A 13,446-nucleotide genomic window follows, 5' to 3' on the forward strand; every position below is an offset into this window, starting at 1 on the left:
TCATGGGTCATCTTCATAGGAAACAAGTCTGTGGCTTGGCACGAGGGGCTCACGGCAGCCTCGGAAGCAGTGGTGTCTGGAGAGTTGAGCTCAGAGCCCTGGGCAGGTGAATTTCTTTTTTTTTTTTTTTTTTTTTTTTTGATTTTCTAATTTTCTTTTTTTTTTTTTTTCTTTCTTTCTTTTATTATTATTATTATTATTATCATTATTATACTTTAGGTTTTATGGTACATGTGCACAATGTGCAGGTAAGTTACATAGGTATACATGTGCCATGCTGGTGCGCTGCACCCACCAACTTGTCATCTAGCATTAGGTATATCTCCCAACGCTATCCCTCCCCCCCTCCCCCCACCCCACAACAGTCCCCGAAGTGTGATGTTCCCCTTCCTGTGTCCATGTGTTCTCATTGTTCAATTCCCACCTATGAGTGAGAATATGCGGTGTTTGGTTTTTTGTTCTTGCGATAGTTTACTGAGAATGATGATTTCCAGTTTCATCCATGTCCCTACAAAGGACGTGAACTCATCATTTTTTATGGCTGCATAGTATTCCATGGTGTATATGTGCCACATTTTCTTAATCCAGTCTATCATTGTTGGACATTTGGGTTGGTTCCAAGTCTTTGCTATTGTGAATAATGCGGCAATAAACATACGTGTGCATGTGTCTTTATAGCAGCATGATTTATAGTCCTTTGGGTATATACCCAGTAATGGGATGGCTGGGTCAAATGGAATTTGCCTGAGATGGTGGCATGCCCTGTCACCTCACCCGGAATCAACCACGAGGAGAATCTGAATGTGAAAGGGACTGTGCAGCTGAAGTTTTCTACTGTGCTCTTGCACGGCTGCATTTGTTTTCAGCTAAACATTTCCTTCTGTTCCACCCCTGATATTCTTGTATGTGTGTTCTGCATAGGAGGACCTGGGAGTTGCTGTTGCTTCTCTGTGAAGGGGGGAGGACTTGGCCCCACAAATGTCGCCTGCATCTCAGGGCCCCACACCCACGCTCCTTTGACTGTGGCTGCTGTCAACATGTGGAAATCCAGCACACACACGTGCTGTGGCCCCTGAGTACAAGTCTGCAGCCCTCCATGGAGCCAGTGTTAGCCCCGATGCCTGGGTTCAAGGGTGGGGACAGCAAAGCCAGACCAGTTTTGACTCATGGGGGCCTCACATGAGACCAGCCCAGGTGCTGAGTCCTGGGACTCAGAGCCCTCGACCAGGACCTAATCGCCCCAAGCGTGTTTCCTGAATCTGCTGCTAAATGACCTTGGTGGGAGAAGCACATCCACATGTGCTAAGCACTGGCACGCACATCTCATGGGGGTGGGGCGCTTGTAGCTCTGGGCCTTCTGTGCCAGTACACACAGGGCCCATTTCTCCACGCTGCCTCCCTTCAATGGAGGGGTGCTTGCAGTGTGCAAGTATGGGGCCACATGGTAGGAGGCTTCCCCCAGCACAGGCTGGCAGCATTAGGAGACCCGGCGTGGGCCAGGTGCAGAGAGAGTGAGGTTGGCGCCTTAAGGCTGAGCTGTGCCAGCTGTAGAGCTGGGCCCAGTCTTCCTGTCTCACCTGCAGTGTTATCAGCAGCAAATGGGAGGCGTTTGCCTGGCTGGGGTGTCATCCGGGGGGAGAAAGAGAGAGATGCTCACCTCCTTCAAGCCTCCCGCCCTGGCAGATGATACGTGCGGCGGCCTCCCAGCTGCTCCGAGCCGGCATCTCTGGAGGGAGCTGGTGCACATCTCCTGGGCTGAGGGAGCAGGCTTGAGGTGAAGGACACATACCCTAGATAATCTATTGGAAGGCTTGTGTCAATGCTTGTGATATCCTTTCTTATTTTAGCTTGCTCATGTTAGTGTGTGGCAGGCATTTATACAAGATGCTGATGTTCGACAGAGAACCCCACGTCTCTATTGCAAGATGCCTGTCATCCTGAGAAATCCTCTTTCCAAGGATGACTGCTTTTATTATAGGGGTGATTATAAAATGAAAGATCTATCAAAAAGCAAAAATTTGGTTCTGCTGAACCTGAAGTCACGTTTTCCTTTGTCATAATTTAATGGCATCTTTACAATAAAGTACTTTATGTAAAGTAAATGAAGACAGTAAGTTAGACTTTATATTTTCTTAATCTGTTAGCTTACTTTTCTACTCCTTTTCATAGCAGTGGTAAATATTCTTTGAAGTTAGTTTCCTTTGAATTGGAGACACAAGGCTATGTGCTTTAGGAGTTGGGCCCTGGCCAGTTTTCTGCCAGGAAACTGTAACCCCTTTTCTTTTTGTGGAAATATAAGTACAGAAGTCAGGCAAATGTCTAAGACTCTTATTCTAGCAGTTTATTTTCCAGCCAGTTTTTAGATGTCTCAGTTATTGCCAGCGTGGCCCCTGTTTGGTAAGGAAGTTACATTTTTAGTCATCTGCAACTTTCAGAATAACCAGCATAAAATTAGACTGCACATGTGGCACTCATGGGCACTTGTGTGTGATCTTGTATCCAGATGCACTGTCTCTTGCACACTCCAAAATGCACCTATTTGTATAATGACAAATGTGTTGTATTGGATAGAAGGGGGGAATTTGATCCAAAACTTTTTTCACTACAGATAAAACAATCTGAAAATAAGTCATGACTAAAGGCAGTCTAAAACCGAGCCATACGTATGAGTGTAAATGTATGTCATCTGTGTGAAAACAGAGCTGGAATGTGCTGATGGATTTAGCGATGGGTTGGAAATTCTACCTGGTCACTCAAGAGTGGAGCCAGTTTTCAGTAGGAACTCAATTTAGATTCTATTAATTTGGGATTTGAGCTAATAGAATTCAGGTTGGGTTAGAATTTCTGAAAAGCATTAAGAAAAAAGTTAATAGCCTTGGACTGGGCTTGGGTAAATTCCCTACAACAAATCACTTCCCGGGGCTGGTCACTGTTTGCCACTGGATATGCTCTGCTGGTGTCATCTCTGCCCCTGGGGTCCTCTGTGACTTAATAGTGTCCTGGTGCTTGTGAGAGTGGGTTCCAAGTTACAGCTCCAAAGCCCAATGAGGGATGTATTTTGAACTCACTTTTAAACTCCCTTTGAAAACTCTCAGCTCCCCATCTTCTGAAAAAGATGGGGTTTTTGAGGATATCGCCCTTGATAAGCATCAGATAGGATGTGAGTATCACAGAAAATTGGGGAAATGTTTTTCAGTAGTAAAGGAAATTCCTGTTTGTTGGTAATGTGCCTTGGCTTTAGGGTCAAGCCAGCCTGACCGAACTTTGAACTTGTGTAGCAGAGGCAAGCTACTGTATATGAGTTTCTTCATCTGAAAAGCAGGGATACAACCCAAAGACCAGTAAGGAATGAGGCAGTGCATACAAAGCAGTGTGCCTTTCTATAAGCCCCTCAGTGGAACTTCAGAATTGCTTTTTTTTTTTTTTTTTTTGAGACAGAGTCTCGCTCTGTCGCCCAGGCTGGAGTGCAGTGGCACAATCTCAGCTCACTGCAAGCTCCAACTCCCAGGTTCATGCCTTTCTCCTGCCTCAGCCTCCCAAGTAGCTGGGACTACAGGCACCCATGACCACACCCAGCTAATTTTTTGTATTTTTGGTAGAGACAGGTTTCACTGTGTTAACCAGGATGGTCTCGATCTCCTGACCTCGTGATCTGCCCGCCTCGGCCTCCCAAAGTGTTGGGATTACAGGTGTGAGCCACCACGCCTGGCCCCAGAATTGCTTTTTAAACATTACTTTCATGTGTACAAGCTATCAAAACATTTTCCTTTAAAATTAAAATATCATAGGTAAGTGGAATCTTAGAACATTCTACTCAAGAGTTTATTACACGTGTTCTCAAACATTTTGGTCTCAGAACCTCCTTCCAATGTTAAAGTGCTGTGGATTCCAAAGAGCTTTTGTTTGTGTTAGTTTTTTTAAAGTTCTTTTTTCTAACTGTTTTGTTTTGTTTTTCATTTTTCCCCACCCAGGGACCTGTCAGTGTTTACGTGGATTTTTATCTGTCAGTATTTACTAATTTAGAAGTTAGCCCTGGGGAATTTTTTAAATATTTATTTATTAAAGATAACAATAGGACTGGCACAGTGGCTCATGCCTGTAATCCCAGCACTTTGGGAGGCCAAGGCAGGAGGATTACTTTAGTTCAGGAGTTTGAGACCAGCCTAGGCAACACGACAAAACCTCATCTTTACAAAAAATACAAAAGTTAGCTGGGTGTGGTGGCACGTGCCTGTGGTCCCAGCTACTTGGGAGCCTGAGGTGGGAAGATGACTTGATCCCGGGAGGTGGAGGTTGCAGTGAGCTCTGATCCCACCACTGCACTCCAGCCTGCACAACAGAGCAAGGCCCCATCTCAACAAATAAAAAAAGACAATAAAAACTTTATTATGTGTTAATATTGGTAATATTTTTATGACTGATAAAAATTTTTGAAACAAAAAACTGTAGTGAGAAGAGTGGTATTATTTGCCCTTGCTGTCCATCTCTTTAGCATCTGGCTTGCTAGAAGGCAGCTGCTTTGACCCTTGGTGCATTTGGCCAGTTGAGATGGGGTCATTTTGACTGAACACCTGAAGACCATCTAGCTGCCTACTGAATGCCGTTGGGAAGGAGGGGACCTCATGGGACCCCTGAAGGAGTTTCAGGGATCTGCAGGGGTCTTTGAGTCATGCTTTGGAAAGCATTGGTTTCAATATATGATATTGAACTTGAAAGTGGGTTGTGTCGTGGCTCATGTACAACAATGCTTGTACTCTGTTGCCAGCTGGCCTCTGCATGGCACCATTTGGAATTTTGTTTGCATCAAGAGAAACAAAGGCTCATCAGAATTTCTGGCATGTGGTTGAAACATGTAAACAAACTCAGACTGGTTTGTCTTCCTTATCCTAAGTTGGTGGCACATGTGTTTCCTTTATGGGTGATAGCAGCTCTTTGTCGATCACGTGTCATTTGATGTACATTATTTTATCTATGCAGCATCAGTTCCCTGAGCTGGAGATTGTGGACTCCATTTTTACAGGTAATGAAACTAAGGGCTCAGAGAGGGTGAGACATTTGCCTAAGGCCACACAGCTTGTGAGTGACCGGCCAGGTGGGATTCTCTGAATCCCAGGCTGCTGTTGCACACTGTGTCTGGTTTCCTCTCACTCCCACCTAGCCAAGCTCTTCAGACCCCTTCAGCATGTCCCGTTCCCTGTTGGTGGAATGAGGAAGGTATTAAAGGGGCCTGTGGCCACACATCACAGTGTCATTTCCATTTGTAAACCAGGAGTGTTTCCTTCTAGAGGTGAACATATTTATTCATGGAGTTGTCCAACAACTGTTTATTGAGTGCCTATCCATGGTAGGCTCGATTCTAGGTGATGGGCTTACTGCAGTAGGAACAAATTTTATTCTAGAAAATTACTAAGTAGAAAAAAGTAGAAGGAAGGAAAACAAAAATACCTCCAACCCCATAACCTGGAGATGGCAACGGCTGCTATTTTGTTTCATTTGCTTCTAATGTTTTAACTGTATAAATTTAGAATGATATTTGTTCTTGTCTAGAAGGTGGCCTAGTATGAGGGAATCTGATTTGTTCCAAGGAATTTGAACAGATGACTGCGTGCTCTGCATTTGAGCTCATCTGCTAGTTATCTGTCCTTCTGCTCACTTCACCCTCCTCCTATCCATCCAAGCAGCCATCCCCAGCCACCCACCCAGCCACCCGTCCAGCCACCCGTCCAGCCACCCATCCAGCCACCCATCCAGCCACCCACCCAGCCACCTACCCATCCAGCCACCCACCCAGCCACCTACCCATCCAGCCACCCACCCAGCCACCCACCCAGCCACCCATCCACCCACCCAGCCACCCATCCACCCACCCATCCAGCCACCCACCCTCCCAGCCACCCATCCAGCCACCCACCCACCCATCCATCCATCTAGCCACCCACCCATCCAGCCACCCACCCATCTAGCTGCCCGCCCATCTGTCCACCTGTAGCTCACCCACCCAGCCACCCACCCACACATTGACCCATCCCCATGCCCACTCCTCTTCTCAGGCATCCCCTCCCCCGTGCACTGTGCCTGGTGCTTTCACAGAGTAGCAGGCCCTGCTCAGGGTGCCAGGGATGTGTGATCTTGGCCCTTGTGAGCTGGGTGCTTTGAGAATGGGGGGTCATCGCAACCTGATTCTGTTGGAGGGAATTGATAGTGGAATGTCTTTTTATGAAAATATTCTCCCTGTTTTTTGAAATGTACTCATCAACTGTTTTCTTACCTACAGGATTCTGCTTCAGGAAAAAAGGAATTGTCTACTTATGCAGCTGGAAGAAGCCACCCGCTTAACATCCTACCTCCAGTCCCAGTTAAAAAGGTAGGTTACTTTCAAAGAGAAAACTGTATTTGTTCATAGTGTTCCAATGACTGGTACATGAACTCGTTTCTTGTAGCTTATTTTTCTCCTACTGGAGCTCGACCTGAAATGTTGTTAACACAGAATGGATACATTATACATTTAACACGCTACTGCTGTATGACTCAAGGAATATGGAGAGAACCACATTTGGCTTCAGGGTAAGAGGCCTGAAGTCAAATGTATTCAAGGATTTTGTAACCTAATTAACAGTTTCAGGAGTGTACATCTATACACATGCACATTTTTCTTTTGGGTTTTTTTTTAAAGCATATGAATTTTTTAAGCTAGTAAGATTTGGCTGCTCAAGAATGGCTCTGCGCACATTCTTCAGCCCTTACCATATGGTAGAGTGCAATGTCAAGGGCCTTAGATGTGTCATTTTCTCAGATATTCCTCCTAACAATGCCCAAGGTGGGAACTGTTCTCACCCCAGCCCCAGTGAGCCCGTGGGAGCCCAGAGGGGATGAATGGCTTAAGCAAGTGTACCTGGCTAGTAGGTGTTCCAGCCAGGACTGGGACTGGGACTGGGACTTGGGCACGGGTCTCTGCTGTTGCCGACTTGACTGCTCTCTGCTACTCTTTCCGTGCTCACAGGGTGAGCAGGGGTGGCTGCCCTGCCATCTCAGATGGCCATACTGTCTCATTTCAGCCTGTGTGCCAGCACCCTGCCAGTGTCCTCGGAGAGCAGCCGTGGTCTCTGGCCTCCAGCTGGGGCTCCCTGAGCTCGGTCAGCTTCATGGACATCTACGGCCTCCCGCAGTACGAGAAGCCCATCGCTGAGGGCAACCAGCTTCTACACTTCCACCTCATTCCCTTCAATGCGCTGGGGTGAGATGCCCCCTTTTCAGAGCCCCCAGGTCCCTCCGGCTTCCACAAGCAGAGGCGGTCCCTGGACACACCCCAGTCTCTGGCATCGCTGTCCTCCCGCTCCTCCCTGTCCTCGCTGTCACCCCCAAGCTCACCCCTGGACATGCCCTTCCTCCCTGCTGGCGGGACTCGCCACTGGCGCAGCTGGTGGACAGCTGGGAGGGGCCAGGCCTGGGGGCCCTGGACACACTGTGGGCCCACGCCTCAGCTTTGGGGGACGAAGACTTACCAGGCGTGGCAGCCCTTGAGCCACACGGGGTCCCTGGGGATGGGGAAGGGTCGCACGAGCGAGGACTCCCACCAGCTGGCGCTCCCCTGGGTGGAAGTAAGTGCGGACACGGCCTCCTGCGGGGTGAGGGTTATGTCCAGGGAGGAAACTGTGGGGTCCAGAGTGAGGACGGCTGGCTTTCCAGGTCCATGGTGAGCTCTACGTTTAGGAATATTGATGTGATCGGGAAGAGCACACACCTGCTCTTTCTGATCTGTGTTGGGGAAAGATCATTGAAGTTGACAAAGTTGTCTTTCCTAGGTATTTGGCTTGTTTTCAAAAAATACTTAATTGTTGAAAACTAGGGTAAGAACCACACAGTCTTCCACATTCAGAGGCTGCTAGAGATGGATCAGGGCCTTCGTGACCTTTGCAGCATGCCTGCTGAGATGGAACCGTCAGTGTGTGCCCGCCTGAGACCATTATGCCAACAGGTGTCTGCTTGTAACTAGTGGAAATCTCGACTTCTTTTGTTGCTTTGACATCTCTGTATCTTTTATAGTTTTCAAGAACATAATTCTATCAAATGTGGAAGTGAAAATAATTGGGTAATTTCAAAAGACATGCCTGTACGTATCAGTCATTTCTACTGAATTGGTTTCTCTGGTGGTTCTTCAAATGGAAAAACACAGAGCTCCGTGGAGCCCCATCCATTCAGATGGTGTTGGTTCAGCTCCTCCTTGGAGCTGGGGTCTTTCTGCTTGTAGCCTTCTTGGAAGACCAAACTGCTATGGAAGGGAATATTGATCCCATGTGCTTTTGTGAGCCACCCATGGCAACTTTATCTTCCTTTGGTTTTAAAGAGGATCAAGAACAAGGTCTCCCGTTCCTGAAGTTCAGCCCATTTAATTGATTTTTATTTGCACAGCAAAAATGTTTTAAATGTTCCATTGAGGCAAACACTAGATAATTTGTGCAGCATAGTGGATCTCAGCCAGGGGTGTTTTTGCCTCCTGCCCCTGGGGAACACTTGGCAATGTCTGGAAACATTTTTGGTTGTCACAACTAGGGGATGGGAGATGCTCCTGGCATCTGGCGAGTGTAGGCCAGGGATGCTGCTAAGCACCCTACCATGCACAAGGCAGCACCCCCTCCCCCTCGAGAATGGTCCAGCCCCAAATGTCAAGAGGGCTGAGGCTGAGAAACCCTAGTCACATACCATGGAGTATTTATGCTTCAAAGGGTAGAAATAAAACTAGAGAGCAGAACCAGTGTGGTGTAGTGGAAACAGCTTCAAACTAGCACCTGGGAGACCAAGCTTTTGTTCCCTGCCCTGTCCACTTCTAGCTGTGTGACCTTGAACACATTCCTGGACTGAGTCTCACCTTTTCCACCCTTGAATGCAGTCAACTCTGTGACCCCTTCCATTTACCACCATTCTGTTACCCAAGAGATAGATGGATTGGTGGATCAATAGATAGGTTCATCACTCTATAAAATAGTAGTCTGTTGGCACTTACCTGCGTAACCAGAGGCCATCATGTCCTGAGACTGCCCCATGGCTTTTTGGCATCTCTATTTTGGTGTCTGCCCCTGTGTTTGCAAACACACTTTGGTATCCCCAGATACATTATTTCTGAAGTCCACACATGCAGGTATCCTTCATTAGCTTTGTTCCTCTTTATAACCACACGTTGATTGCTCCATGTTTATTCTGTTCAGTCAAAAAAGAAATATCCAATTAGGACTTTTTTCTTAGTCTCCCTCCTCTCTCCCACCACCTTCTCCTTAAGGGATTGAGATTCCAGAATGTCGGTCTAGTTAGGCATAAAATCTGCACAAGGCCCAGGGGCCACTTTGGGACGGAGGAGAGACAGAGTGGGAGAGAGAAGTGCTGACTTAATTTCACATCCTGATTTCTTTATTTTTTCCTTTGCTTTCCGTGGCAGATGCTATAATGGTTGAAACTTCTTAGACTGGGAAGTATTTGCTTACGTGTGTAGACACTGCCATCTCCTGGTGGAGTCATAAGTCATTCGTGATTATTTCTTGTATGGCACTGCCATCTTGTGGCGGATTCGTATATGACATTGGTGATGAATTCTTGTATGGCACTGCCATCTTGTGGCGGATTCGTATATGACATTGGTGATGAATTCTTGTATGGCACTGCCATCTGGTGGCAGATTCTTATATGACACTGCCAATAAATTCCTGAGTGACACTGCCATCTGGTGGTAGACTGGTATATGACATCGGTGGCGGTTTCTTGGGTGACACCGCCGCCTAGCTGTAGCTTTTTTTATGATACTGCCATCTGGTGGTGGTTTTATATGTTACATCTATTACATTGTTTCAAGGACACAAGAACAAAATTTATTTGTGTCCTTAGAAACTTGAAATGGTTGACCCTGCTGGGTGTCCCCAGAGGGCCGGGTTGGGTAGCCAGCTTCAGGCATGGACACAGGGGGGCTCCTCGCCTCCCCTGCCCCATCATGTATCAGCTGTGCTGGGAAAATTGTGGTCTAAGTTTGGCCCCCAGCAAGTCTTACTAAGACAAAATTTTTGTAAGATAAAAATCAAAGCTGTCCAAACTTGCAAACCAGCCTCTGAATGATTTTTTCCTTGTGTTTTCAATCAATCTGAGGAAACAGAAGGCAGGTAAGAGGAGTGGGGCAATACACTGTGATCTTTCGTGCTATTTACGTTTTTGTTACCGTTTTGTCTTCCCTGGATTTTAAAAGTCAAATGTGTTATGATTATGAAATACTTATCTATTTTCATCTACCCACTAGTATTTGCTAATCAAAACCCATAAAAATCTTGACTTTGCTCATATCGATGTTTTTATGATACTGATACTCCATTTAATGTTGTTGGCTTAAATTCTGCAGTGTTTTCACTTTGTGCCTTTTTTTTTTTTAATCTCTTCTCATGCGGCTCGACAGAAGTGCTCACTGTAAGTGGCCTTGGGAGTCCCCTTGCTCAGTGTTGTTGCTCAGGCCCCAGGCATACCTTTGTGCTGTGGATGGATGTGTTCAGGATGGCTGGGGTGTGGCCATTGAGGGTTATCTTATAGCTGCGCTTCAACACAACTTAGCAATTGGCTGTATCGTTATCTCATTGTTAATATTCATGGCGGCTACAAAAGCTGTTTAAGAACTTTCCTAGAAGCTTTCACTGTTCATTCCCTGTATGTGTTTTTTCTGGAACATAATGGCGTTCATTACTGTCCTATGCCACCTGGCAGATTTGCTATGCTGTGGTTTTCACTATATTTTCTTCCTTTTTACCAAGCAGTGTTCACGTCCTTGGCTTTTAGTGTCTGTCTGTCTTGAATGATGAAAAGGGAGTAAAGAGATTTTCTCATGAACATGGGGAAGATTTGACCCTTGTCTCCCTGACACTGCTCGTGAGGGTCCACTTCTGTGCCTTGAAGCCTCAGGGCAGGCATCCTGGGTGTGGAGCATGGAGTCTGTGCTTTTTCTCAGCTGGGGCAGTTGCCGATGGGACTTCCTCCTGGCAATTCCTACTTCCACACACCCTGTGGGTCCAGTGACTCAGCCTGGGCTTCGAGGATTAGCTCCTTCATTTCTTTCCTCTCTGCATTGACTTCTATGGCAATGATGAGAGAGAAATGTGGCCAGACTTGTGCCTTGGGCTGGGGTGGTTGCAGTGCTTAGCCTCGTTACCTGGTGCTGTTTCCTTGCAGGCATCTACAGCTGAGTCTGGGGACCACGCGTGTCAGGGCTGGGAATGCAAATGGTAGTGGTGGTTTCCTTCACTGGGGGTTGATGCAGTGGATGGGGAGTGAGGGCCAGGTGTTTGGGTCCTTCCACGTGGTGGGGATAAAGAGGAGAGCTGGCGTCTGGAGTCCTGATCTGTCTGAGAGGCAGTGCCTCCAGCCACCCCAGGATGGAGGCCAGCTTCCAGCCCTGGCTGATGGGGGAGAAGCAGTGAATTCCCCAGATGTGGCATGGCGGACCTTTGGAAGATTCACTCAGCCTCCACTTGACCTCGCAAGGCCAAAGGCCACAGCCCCATGTGCTCCGTGTGCTGTTGAACATGTTCATATTTCATTGGCGTGGATGATAGTTTGGTTGAAAGGAGAGACAGTCACCAGTGGAGTCAGTTTAGGAAGGCACAAAGTCAACCCTTTCCGTTTCTAGAACTTAGCCAAAGAAAAGTGCAGAGACGGAAGTGGTAGCTGGCTTTGAGTGACAGTGGAGTGCCCAGCTGGGGCTTCCAATTTGATTCCGTGTTCCAGCCGAGTGCGCCCCTCCAGAAAACAGACTCCTGGGCTCACAGGTGCATTTAGCGTGGGAAGATTATATACACGTTTGTATTGGTTTTGTTAAAAGGAACTTATTGCTATGAGGAAATGGGTAGAAACAGCTGATGAAATGTTAAAAGGAAACATTTCAATGGCTATTTTTGGCTCTTGAATAAAATAGATGTGAAAGATAAAAATAAGCGTGCCAGGAATAGCAGCGTGCTAACCCAGAAGGGCGGCTGGAAGGCTCCTGCCTGCGGTCACTGAGACGGCCAGGCTTGAGCCCCAGCTTCCTCCCCCGGGGCCGCAGGCCTCCCAGGTGGTGTTTTCAGAGGATGAGTGTGGGTTCAACTTTGTCCTCTGCTTCGAAGGTTGCTAATTTTTCTAGGGTTTATTTGGATGATTAAAATGTTTTTTTCTTGAGTATAAAAGCAGTATTTGTTGTATAAAACATGGGAAATATCCGACAGCATAAAGAAGGCAGTGAAAACCATGACCTCTTGGCGAGCGCCACTGCTGTTCCCATCAGGCTAATGCTGCTTTCCTGTCTCGTGGGTGTGCGCGGCTTTCAGAAAGTGCCATTTGAGGGGCTTCTCATCATCATCTTATGTTCTGTGTGTTCATTAAGGGGGTGGAAATAGATTTATGAATCCAAGAGGTAGCCAGAAATTCATTTCTTCAATTTTCCAATGTGAAAAACAACTAGAGTGCAGCAAGTCTCCGTGTGTGTGTCCCAGTGAGTCTCTGGAACACTCAGTGACGAAGTGTGTGCTCCAGCGTCAAGGACCCCGGTACCCAGTGCTGTCATTTCCTGACCCTGTGTGTGTCCCTTACTTGCCACAGTGCAGTGACTCTTTGAGAAGACAGTGCCAAGAGGTTGGAGAGGAGGGTACGCTGCATCTCCACATGCCTGTTGGATTATTCACTAGCCAGCGACAGTGGGGTGTTTGAACCTCTAACCAAAAGGTCTGAAGCCAGTCTTACTATTTTGTTCTCCGTACACAGAATCACCTGTGTTACTGCAATCACAAAAAGATTCCGTACTGAAACTTTCATGCATTGACACTTTGTTTATTTTTCCAGGGGTAAGATATTTTTCTAGTTTCTTTCACCTTTGGGTGATTGGGTTTTAGAAAGAAGTCTTTCTCTCTGGCCTTGGGGGCATAAGGCTTGAGTCTGATGGAGCTCAAAAAGGAGAATCAATGTATGCATCTTTTTATATATTTTTTATTTTTTTGAGATGGACTCTTGCTCTGTCACCCAGGCTGGAGTGCAGTGGCACAATCTAGGCTCACTGCAACCTCCACTTCCCAGGTTCAAGCGATTCTCCTGCCTCAACCTACTGAGTAGCTGCGACTACAGGTATGCACCACCACACCTGGCTAATTTTTGTATTTTTAGTAGAGACGAGGCTTCACCATATTGGCCAGGCTGGTCTCGAACTCCCGACTTCAGGTGATCTGCCTGCTTTAGCCTCCTAGAAGTGCTGAGATTACAGGCATGAGCCACTGCATCCCACCCAGGAAGCATCTTTTTTAAGTTCATTCAGTTGTCGCCAGACTGTTTCACCTACAATATGTTACTCTATTTTTTTTTTTTTTAGACAAAGTCTCACTCTGTCGCCCAGGCTGAAGTGCAGTAGAGCTGCCTCGGCTCACTACAACCTCCGCCTCCTGGGTTCAAGCGATTCTC

General features: G+C 47.0%; 1 pseudogene; it reads left to right on the forward strand.

Annotated features, from left to right (window-relative positions):
- The first annotated feature begins 3,018 nt into the window (after positions 1 to 3,018).
- Positions 3,019 to 13,446, forward strand: part of LOC129014692 (uncharacterized) — a 28,679-nt pseudogene continuing 18,251 nt past the window's right edge.

Source organism: Pongo pygmaeus, chromosome 16 (assembly GCF_028885625.2).
Source record: "Pongo pygmaeus isolate AG05252 chromosome 16, NHGRI_mPonPyg2-v2.0_pri, whole genome shotgun sequence".
NCBI classification, from domain to species: Eukaryota; Metazoa; Chordata; class Mammalia; order Primates; family Hominidae; genus Pongo; species Pongo pygmaeus.